This window comes from Ornithorhynchus anatinus, chromosome 21 (genome assembly GCF_004115215.2).
Source record: "Ornithorhynchus anatinus isolate Pmale09 chromosome 21, mOrnAna1.pri.v4, whole genome shotgun sequence".
Taxonomy (NCBI): domain Eukaryota; kingdom Metazoa; phylum Chordata; class Mammalia; order Monotremata; family Ornithorhynchidae; genus Ornithorhynchus; species Ornithorhynchus anatinus.
In genome coordinates, this window is record NC_041748.1 from 12546992 (window position 1) to 12558441 (window position 11450).

At 48.0% G+C, this 11450-nt stretch overlaps 1 non-coding gene across 1 annotated transcript; it reads left to right on the forward strand.

Moving 5' to 3' along the window:
- The first annotated feature begins 393 nt into the window (after positions 1–393).
- LOC114806242 lies at positions 394–531 on the forward strand. Its single transcript, XR_003754277.1, has one exon. It is a non-coding gene; the product is annotated as a small nucleolar RNA SNORA7 (small nucleolar RNA).
- Positions 532–11450: the final 10919 nt, after the last annotated feature.

The window sequence follows — 11450 nt, forward strand, 5'->3', positions numbered from 1 at the left end:
GCGTCTGTAGGCAGGCACAAGTAGAGAAACAGCATCAAGAGGCGACATCAGCCTCAGGAAGCAACCTGAATGATGTGACTTCTCGTTGGTTGTTGGAAGGATTTGGACGGAGAGGAGGGACAGACAGTTATGCTGCAGGAGGAAAATGCCCAGAGCTAACTAGATGGCCATCTCCTGAGGCATAGATTATGCCTTATTTCCCCTTCCAAAGCAGGGGAATTAGAACAATTGCGTTAGGCCATTTGGAAATCCTGGCATTGCAAATGCAGCTGCTATCCTGGGATGATTATCTGTCTCTCTTTTAATTGTCATTCTCAGGAGAGGAACCTGTCTCAAGATTCCAGTCCAGTTAGGACATCAATATCTCTATCTGATGCTGCTTAACTACCAAATTACCTCTCAGGATCCCACCTGGAGAGTTTCCAGTCCTCTACCAGTCTCGGCTACGGGAGGGGGAGTCAAGCAGAGGCCTACCAATTCCGTTCCTAGCTTGGGCAGCGGCTAGTGAGTGGAAGACAATCTGCTACAAGTCAAAACTCACCCGGGCTGCACAGGACAGAGTCGAGGGCAGAGATTCGAGTTGAACGTGTGAAAGAAGGCGGCGGTAAACCTCTTTGGTAATTTTACCGAGAAAACACTATGGATACCCTCCCGGAACGACTGCACATGGAGGTGCGTGGCTCAGTCGAAAGATCCCGGGCTTGGGAGGCAGAGGTCATGGGTTCTAATCCCAGCTCCGCCGCTTGCCAGCTGTGTGACTTTGGGCAAGTCACTTAACTCTTTGGGCCTCAGTTACCTCATCTGCAAAATGGGGGTTAAAACTGTGAGCCCCACGTGGGGCAACCCGATGACCTTGTATCCCCCAGCGCTTAGAACAGTGGTTTGCACATAGTAAGCGCTTAACAAATCCCAACATTATTATTATATGTCCATGGAGTCGCTATGGGTCGGAGACGACTCGACAGCGTAAGACAAGTGCCAAGTTACCTGACTAAACCTGCTTGGAGTGTTTTGCTTGAATGCATCTCGAGGATGGGACTGTGGATTGTTAGAAGTGATGTTTGATTTTGGAAGTAAGCTTTATCCGTGTGGAAACTTCTGTTTCGATAGACCATACCCCCTTTACCTGTTCATTGCTCAGAGACTGTACTAAGCACTTGAGAGTGTTAAGGGAAGCAGCGTGGCTCAGTGGAAAGCGCCTGGGCTTCGGAGTCAGAGGTCGTGAGTTCGACTCCCGGCTCTGCCACCCGTCAGCTGTGTGACTGTGGGCGAGTCACTTCACTTCTCTGTGCCTCAGTGACCTCATCTGTAAGATGGGGATTAACTGTGAGCCTCGCGTGGGCAACCGGATGACCCTGTATCTCCCCCAGCGCTTAGAACAGTGCTCTGCACCTAGTAGGCCCTTAACAAATACCAACATTATTATTATCAAGTAGAGGAAGAAGGCATGATCTCTGCCCTCAAAGAGCTTAATCAGATCAGATTTAATCCCTTTTCCACATGGGTCTACCAGTCTAAGCGGGGAGGAAGAACTTTTATTTTGCCCTTACTTTGCAGAGAAGGAAACGGAGACACAGAGAAGTAGAGGAGCCCACACTCACAGCAGGCTAGAGATGGAATTAGGATGAGGATTTCTATCTCCTGCTTCACCATCCTAGGCTCTTTCCACTAGGCCACACTGCTTCCAGCAACTGTCTTGACGGAGCTTATCCGCTGATGGTTCACTCTGAACCCCCGGAGTGCTTTCTTCGGTGTTTGTAATAGTGTTTGTTTTCATCCTAATGGGTTCCATCTTGCTCTCGTGCCCCTTGAATTTGCAGCACAAGGTTTCTCGTGCTAGATCTCTATAAATGTTATTCCTCACTTCCAAAGTGTTATAATAATAATGTTGGTATTAAGCGCTTACTACGTGCAGAGCACTGTTCTAAGCGCTGGGGGAGATACAGGGTAATGAGGTTGTCCCACGTGAGGCTCACAGTCTTAGGCCCCATTTTATAGATGAGGTCACTGAGGCTCAGTGAAGTGACTTGCCCACAGTCATACAGCTGACAGTGGCGGAGTGGGGATTCAAACCCATGACCTCTGACTCCCAAGCCTGTCCCCTTTCCACTGAGCCACGCTGTTATCCATTCTCCCCAATTTAGGGTCACTTACCACTGCTTTGATCGCAGCGAGGAAAGAGTGGCAAGAGCGATGGCCTGGGAAACAGAGCCCCTGGGTTCTAATCCTGGCTCTACTGTGTGACCTTGGACAAGTCACTTTTACTTATTTGTGCCTCAGTCTCCTCATCTATAAAATGGATCATTTAACAGCTCTTCTGTCTCCTATTTACTATGAGCACCATGTGTGACGGGCTGAGTGGATCTGATTATATTTCATTCACCCTTTGAGAGTTTACTATGTCGACGCACTGTACTAACTGCTTGAAAGAGTATAATACAACAACAGATACCTTCCCTGTCCACGAGAAGCTCCCGGTCTCGTCTCTACTCTAGCTCTCGTTACAGTTCTTGGCCCGCAGCAAGCACCGGACGAATACCACGGCTATTATTCTCGTGTTCTCCATCCCTCTTCCCGGACTACTGATGTATATGCATTTCACGAGGACTGCTGCAAAGCAGAGGAAACCCTCCAGGCCAAGTTGAGCTCGGTTGGCATTGATTCTCTTTGTATTTGACTGGAGGGCCAGCTCTGTGACGGATTTCAAAACCCAAACTGTCGGATGTTCTTCCTGGAGACAAGAACAGCTAGTGCAAGAAGGCTTTTTCAGACTGGGTTACTAGAGATAACAAATGGGGATCAGAAAAACGCTGAATCGTGTGTTTGGAAAAACAAATTACCACTTCATTCCTGCCATCTACACAAACAGATCAAACCGCTCCTGACAGCTGCACATCTCTGAAAGGGAAATCCCAAACGCATCGCTTCCACTCAAGTAAACGTGTCTCTCACGGCTGCTGGGAATCTTCCCAGAGACGCCCAGCTGGGACAAGCATGGGGAGAAGGAAGGTTTTCAGGGCGGATGGGAAGATGGGGAGACTGAGGGCAGGGGGAGGGGATGGGAAGATTGATAGCGGGACGGTTTAGGCCTCATCCATCAAGTCGCCCCCTCTTACCTCACCTCACTGATCTATTACAGCCAAAACTGCATTCTCTGCTCCTTTAGTGCCAGCTTGCTCACTGTATCCCAATCTCATCCATCGCTCCTGACCCCTTTGCCTCCTTCTCCCCCTAGCCTGGAGGAACTCCTTCCTCCTTCCTATACACCGGACGAAGGCCTTATTAAGTCACAGCTCCTCCAAAAAGGCTTCCCCATTAAACCCTCCTTGTCTCAAATCCCTCTCCCAACTGTGTCTTTTCTTCAATTTACTTCTGGGCATTTTGGTATGCATCCCATCCTCAGGCCCACAGCATTTAAAATAATTATTATGGTATTTATTAAGCACTGTTTTATGCTCTGGAGCACTGTTCTAATCACTGGATGTCCATTTGTATTAACTATATTAATGCCTGTCTCCCTCTAATAATAATAATAATAATGGTGATATTTGTTAAGCGCTTACTATGTGCAGAGCACTGTTCTAAGTGCTGGGGGGATATAAGGTGATCAGGTTGTCCCACATGGGGCGCTCAGTTTTCATCCCCATTTTACAGATGAGGTAACTGAGGCACAGAGAAGTTCAGTGACTTGCCCACAGGCACACAGCTGACAACGTGTAAACCTGTTACGGGCAGGGAACGTGTCTACCAGCTCTGTTTTATTGCACTTGCCCAAGCACTTCATACAGTGCTCTGCACATAGAAAGTGCTCAATAAGTACCACTGATAGATTGAGGGGACTGCGGACTTGAGGGAGGGCGAGGATGGTGGTCTCCGAGTAGGGAAAGTAACCAGTCAGTGAAAGGTCATTATTGAGCACATTGTATGTGCAGAGCACTGTAATGAGCCTGGAAGAGTACGATATAGCAGAATTAGCAGATAGATTCCAAGCCCATAAAGAAGGGTGTGTTGCTTGAAGGACCTGTGAACAGTTTTTAATCGACTCCATCCAATTAGTCAACATAAACCCCAGCATACATCATATTTATTTTTAAAAACCCATTAACTCATTGCACAGCAATTTTTCAATTCCCACATTCCGCGAACAGACACATTAAATTGATTAAAATGAATGCATTCATGTACTGTAAGAGCACACTGCCAGATTTAGAGCATGGATTATGAACGATTTCCCGAATTCTCATTAAATTTCAATTTACACCCAAATAGATCTGGTCTTCCCTACTGTAGTAGTAAATTACGGGTGCAAATGAGGGAAGCAGGGTCCCGTTATCCCAGGAGGAGTCCAGGAATCAATTGTTTTGACACTGTCCTACCCCCTGTTGTGACTGTTTCCCTGGTAGCCAGGTCCGGGTCGGAACCTCGGCGGTGAGCGGGGACAGTGCTCTGGGGCTCTTTGTGGATGCAGCCCGTCCAGTCTGAACGACAGAACCCAACCGGGCTGGAGGGACAAAGGGAGCAAATACACGGTAATATTCAGGGTCATCAAGAGCACTGACCCTCCCCATCATCCCTCGAGCACAGAAGACTCAGAGAAGGGTTTGTCTCGGTCTTTACTTAGAAATCGTATTTTGTGGGGTTCTTAAAAAATAGTCTTGAAGTGTTTACTACGTGCCGGACACTGTTCTAAGCCCTGGAGTAGATAGAAGGTAATTAGGGTGGACACAGTCCTACAAGGGGCTCCCAGGCTCCACAGTCCCCGTTTTACAGGTGAGGTAACTGAGGTGAGGTGAAACGACTTTCCCCGAGGTCACACAGAAGACAAATGGAGGAGGCAGAACTAGAACCCGGGCCCTTCTGACTCCTAGGCCTGTCGTCTGGCCACTAGGCCACACTGTTTCTATTCTGAAATTGATTTATTAAGTTGTATTTATTGAGCACTTAGTGCGTGCAGAGCACCGTACTAAGCGTTTGGAAAGTACGATTGGGCAATAGACAATCTCTTCCCACAGTAGGCTTACAGTCTAGAAGGGGGAAATATTGATTCATTCGATTGTACTTATTGAGCAGGGCACTGTACTAAGCACTTGGGAAGTACAATTTAGTAATAAACAGAAACAATCCCTGCCCGTGAAGGGCTCACGGTCTGAATGAGGGGGAGACAGACATCAAAACAAGTCAACAGGTATCGGTAGTAACATTATCAATAAATAGGATAGATACATACACATCGTTGTTAGAAATAGAATTGTAATTATAAATTCAAGTGTATTTATTGAGCGCTTACTGTGTGCAGAGCACTGTACGAAGCGGTTGGAAAGTACAATTTGGCCAGATAGAGACAATCCCTCCCCAGTAAGAGGCTCACAGTTTAGAAGAGGGGGAGACAGACGACAAAACAACTAAACAGGCATCGGTAGCAACATTATAAATAAGTAGGATAGATATATACGTATCATTAATAAAAATAGAATTATAATCATCAATATGTACACAGGGTAACCCAAGGCCCTGCCCTAGAGGCATGACCCATCTCCTGAGCCTTTTCCCAGCCCTCCCTGAGGAAATCAGAGGCAGGGACACTGGGATTCAGTTCAACATTTATCTAAAGGTTAGCGGTTGGATGGGTTAAAAAATGGAATGCTTGGGAGAGTGCAACAGAGCCAGTTGCGTTCTGCCCTCCGGGACCTCGCGTCCAGCAACGCCGAGAGATGGAAGTGGCCGGAGGCAGCTTGGTTCACTGGTAGCAGACATCGAATTTTACTCATTTCACGAAAGGACGGGTTTGACCAGCCTGCAGTTGCAGAGACCCAGCCTAGACGAAGGACCTAACCCAGTCCCTGGCTACTTAATGACGCCTTGGTTGGCGTCTACTTAGCGGTCCCTCCGCCATCAACCAGGCCCCCGGTCTGACCAGTTCTCTTGCTCCCCGGCCTAAGGCCGGAAGATCTGACGGGGCTTAAAGACCTAGTGCTGACTGATGGCCAAACATGGCAGCAGGGCATTAGGGTTTTTTCATTCGGGGAAAAATCCTTTCTCTACAAGTTGGGTCATGCGACAGGAGTGGTTGGCGAATGATCACAGACACACACACACACATCTGCTGAGTTCATGCTGCAGCACACCTGCATGGGAAGAAAATAGAAGTGCAGAATTAGCCATATAAGATGGCTTTGGTGGATCGCAGGCTAGGGGGAATCCAGCCTGGGAGCCTCTCCTCCTCCCATCCCTGATCCTCAGTTGAAAGTGACCAGTGAATCCCACTGAAACCCATTGTACCCTGAGCTCCTGGAGGGCAGAGAACAGGTGTCTCGCTTTGATTTTGCCCTCTCGAACACTTGACAGTTCTTCGCACTCATTAAATGTTCAGTAAATAAAACAAGTGACATGGACTAGTGAAAGAGCTCGGGCATAGGACTCGGGGGGGGGGGGTCTGGGCTCTAGTCCTAACCCTGCCCTTCCTTGCTGCGGGACCTCAGTCGAGTCTCAACTACTCTGGGCCTCGGTTTGCTCATCTGTAAAACGGGGATTCGATTCCCGGTCTCCCTCCGTCTTAGAATGCGAGCCCCAAATGGGACAGGGATTGTGTCCGAACTTAAGGTGTTGTGTCTAGCCTAGTACCTAGGACGGTGCTTAGCACAGAATAAAAGCGCATAGCAAATGCCTCGCTGAGTACTACAACCGGCATTAGAGGGAATCGGCACGGCATTTGGGGAAGACCATACACTTTGGAGTCAGAGGATGTGGGTTCTAATTCAGGCTCCGCCACTTGTCTGCTGTGTGATCTCGGGCAATTCAGCTTGACTGTGCCTCAATTACCTCATCTGTAAAATGGGGATTAAGACCCTAAACCCCATGTGGGACAGCGACTGTGTCCAATCTGATTACCTTGTATCTACCCCAGCACTAAGAACAGTGCTTGGCACATAGTAAGCACTTAACAAATACCATAATTATTATTATTTTTATTAAATACCTGGACTGGTTCAGAGGCAGAGTATAGTGAAATTCAGGTTGAACTTTTCCAATTGTCCCGGGCTTCCTAACAGCCACTCAGTCCATCGTATTCATTGAGCTCCCACGATTTGGGCCCTACAAAGCATTTGGGAGACTTAGGATAGTGGGAAATGCCATTTTCACTGTTATAAAAGAACTTGCAACTTATCTGGGGAGACAGGCAGACGGGAACTACTACAGAGTCCTGCTTCTGCCTGTTCTATTTCTGACCTCTTATTAGCATCCTTCTGCCCCTTGACATCCACCAAGGTTCACGCAAAACCCTTCTGAAATCCCATCTCCGTCTTCCTCCTCCTTTCCCCTAATTTTAATCTCCTCAGATGCCTGGACTTCGGGCCAACCACAACTATCCCCTCCAAATCACCTGAAGCCCTGTTACTTGTGTCTGTTTATTGTTATATCGTACTCTCCTCTAGCACTTAATGCAGTGTTCTGCACACAGTAGGGGCTCAAATAGGAGGGAGTGAATGAATGAAGCGGTTATGGGAGTCTCCACTTCGCTCTTCCTGTCTGTAAATGATTCCAGGATCTACCTGCACTGCTAGATTGCAAACTCCTCAAGGGTAGGAACTGTGTCTGTCGCTTCAACCTTGACGACATTGCTAAAATCTACCCTTTCCTCTCCATCCAAGGTGCTACCCCATTAATACAGTCTCTTATCCTATCCCTCCTCCTTGATTACTGCATCAGTCTTCTTGCTGACCACCCTGCCCCTCGTTCTCCCCATTTCAGTCCATACTTCACTCTGCTGCATGGATCATTTCTCTACAAAACCACTGTCCGTTTTCCCCGCTCCTCAAGATCCTCCAAGGGCTGCCCATCCAACTCTGCATGCAACAGAATCTCCTTACTAAAAGCTTTAAAGCCCTCAGTCTCCTTGCCCCTTCCTACCTCCCTGACTTCCTTCCACAACCCGGCACATACACTTTGCTCCCCTGATGCCAACCTGCACCCTATCTCAGTCTTGCCTTTATCTCTGCTGACCTACTGTCCATGTCCCTCCTCTGGACTGGAACTCCCACCCTCTTCACAACCATCAGACGATCATTCTCTCCCCCTTCAGAGCCCTGTTAAAACCACATCTTCTCTCTGAGGCCTTCCCCACCTAACCCCACATTTCCTCTTCTCCCACTCCCTCTGTATCACCCTTTCACTAGGATTTGCACCATTTATTCACCCCCTCCCTCCCCAGCCTCATAGCACTTTTGTACATCGCTGCAATTTAACTTATATTATCTGTCTTCCTTTAATAATGATGGTATTTAAGCGCCAACTACGTGCCAAGCACGTAGGGCAGATACAAGATACAGGTTGTCCCAAGTGGGGCTCACAGTCTTAATCCCCATTTTACAGATGAAGAAACTGAGGCGCAAAGAAGTGACTTGCCCACGGTAACACAGCAGACAAGTGGCGGAGCTGGGATTAGAACCCATGACCTCTGACTCCCGAGCCCGGGCTCTTCCCACTAAGTTGCGCGGCTTCTCAACTGCTTTCTAGACTGTAAGTTCACTGTGGGCCGGGGAGGTGTCTACCAACTCTGTATATTGTATTCTTTCAAGCCCTTAGTACAGTGGGTCTGCACATAACGAGCACTCAATAAATACGATTGACTTATTGATAATGTAGTATTTAAGTGCTTACTATATGTCAAGCACTTACTAAGCACTGGAGTAGTTAGAAAATAATCAGGTTCCAGTTGAAGTGGGCGGGAGAACAGGTATTGAATTCCCATTTTGCAGATGACGGAATTGAAGCGTGGAGAACTGAAGTGACTTGCTCAAGGTCTCAGAGCAGATAAATGGCAGAACCAGGATTAGAGCGCAGGGCCTCCGACTTCCAGGCCCGTGCTCTTTCCACTAGGCCACTTATCTTCCATGTTAGTCATGCTGTTACCTGCTCTTGAGTTGTGCTGTACAGTTCTCCACACGCTGTAGTAAGTGCTCAGTAAATAGTATCGATGATTGCTTGAATGACGGATTGAACGTAGGGGTGCAGGAAGAACAGTTAAGCTACAGTTAGATTGTATTGGTAGCTCTTTGAGGGCTGAGATCAAATCTACCAACTTTCTGTACTGTAGAGTGACTAACCACAGCAAGTGCTCAATAGATAGCACTGATTGACTGATTTTCATTAGTAATTGCAAGAGTAATTGAAAGGTAAATAGATGACTAATAGAAAAAATAGTGTACCTATAGGAATACACACCAAGTTCTCCAATGTGCTGGCTGCATTCTTGCAAAACACTGGGTTAATATTCATAATTATTCATTCATTCAATCATATTTGAGCGCTTACCGTTTGCAGAGCACTGGGCTAAGCACTTGGAAAGCACAATTCAGCGACAGAGCGAGACATTCCCTGTCCACAACGGGCATTTAGGCGCATACTGTGTGCCAGGCATGGTACAGAACACTGGGGTGGATACTAGCAGATGGGGTTGGACGCAGTTCCTGTCGCACGTGGGACTCAGTTTCAATCCCCATTTTACAGATGAGGTAGTTGAGAGAAGTGAAGTGAGTTGCCCAAGGCCACACGGCAGGGCTGAGGTGTGGCGGGGATTAGAACTCATGACCTTCTGAATCTCGGGCCCGTGCTCTACCCCCTACACCTTTTCTAGCGTATTCTCGTCCTGTGTCCTCCCCTGCTCAGGTGTGTGTGTGTACACACAATTTTTTCCAACAACGTGTCATATTGAATCATCGAAAGAACCATTCCCTAATTCTGTCACTGAATTTCAGCCGAAATTGTGCTGAGTGGTTATTGGGCTAATAATACCAGTATTAATAATACTAGAGAAGCATGTCATTCATTAAGCAGTTTAGTATGGCAGAGATAAAAGGTTATGAGTTAAAGCACCATCCCCTTCCCACTGGATCTCCTGGATTGGGAGGGGAGAATTGGAAGATTTCTCCAGGAGGAGATAGGGATTTTCAGGGATGACTCGGCTGGCAGCTGATTTAGAGTTGGGGAGGGTGTTCGAGGAAGGTGTTTGAGGTGGAAAGGGGTTTGGGGAAGGGAGGGTGAGGCTGGGCTGGATCGTTTCTTAAGAATCCATCAGTCATCCAGCTTGTTGTCTGTGGATCTTCTGTGACCTGTCTGTTTCATTCAGTGATGTTAGTATTTTACAAGCATGTTGGGGCAAAACCTCCTGGCTACTGGCTTCAAGATGCCCCTCCAGCTCCCTCCGTCTTACATAGCTGCTCTCCTCTGCTCCCTTCACCCCCTATTCTCCAGGTTCCACGCTTTGCTCCTCTCCAGCAAACTTGTAACTTGGGCCCGGATTTCACCTCCTTTCGATTGCTCAAGGTAATTAATTACGGTATTTACGTGCTTACTAGGTGCTAGGCACTGTACTAAGCGCTGGGGTGGATACAAGCAAATGGGGTTGGACACGGGCCCTGTCCCACACTCAATCCCCATTTTACAGATGAGGTAACTGAGGCGCAGAAGAGTGAGGTGACTTGCCCAAGTTCACACAGCAGGTAAGTGGCGGAGCTGGGATCGGAGCCCATAACCTTCTGACTCCCAGGCTCGCGCTTCATCCACTACGCCATGCTGCTTTTCAAGTACTCGATTAGCTCTCTTTCCCCTCACCTATCCTTGTCGCTCTCCTCCTGCAAGCCGGCTCACTCTGTCCGCTCCTCTAGTGCTTTCTCGTCTCTCTCATTCAGTCAGATAATCCGTCGTATTTATTAAGCCCTCACGTAGTGTATAATATAGCAGAGTCGGTAGAAACGTTCCCTGCCCACAACAATCTTACACTCTAGAGGATGAACCATTGACCTCTTGCCTACGCCTTCCTGCGTGGAACTCCCTTCCTCTTTATAGCCAACAGCCCATCACTCTTCCCGTCTTCAAAGCTCTACTAAAATCCCCTCTCCTCCAGGAAGCCTTCCCTGACTAACCTCTCCACTACCCACTTTCTTCTCCTTGCCTTCTGACTCAGCTGCCCACTTGGGTCTTAAGCGCTTACCACGTGCAGAGCACTGTTCTAAACGCTGCGGGGGATACCGGGTAATCAGGTTGTCCCACGTGAGGCTCACAGGTAATCCCCACTTTACAGATGAGGTAACTGAGGCCCAGAGAAGTGAAGTGACTCGTCCACAGTCACACAGTTGACAAGTGGCAGAACTGGGATTCGAACCCATGACCTCTGAATCTCAAGCCTGGGCTCTTTCCACTGAGCCACCCTGCTTCACACTACACACTCTGTTTCTCAATCTAGCTCCACCCTCATAATACTTAAGAACGTACTCTAATACTCGCTTTTTTTTTTACCCCTATTGGTATTCATTTAATTGTATTTCCTGAGTGCTGACCTTGTCCACAGCTCACACATCTCCTGCAAGAGGCTTTCGCCAACTCCCTCTCCCCTGTGTACTTGGACCTGTACCCTCTGGGCGGTGGATATTCAACCCATCCTCGGGCCCACA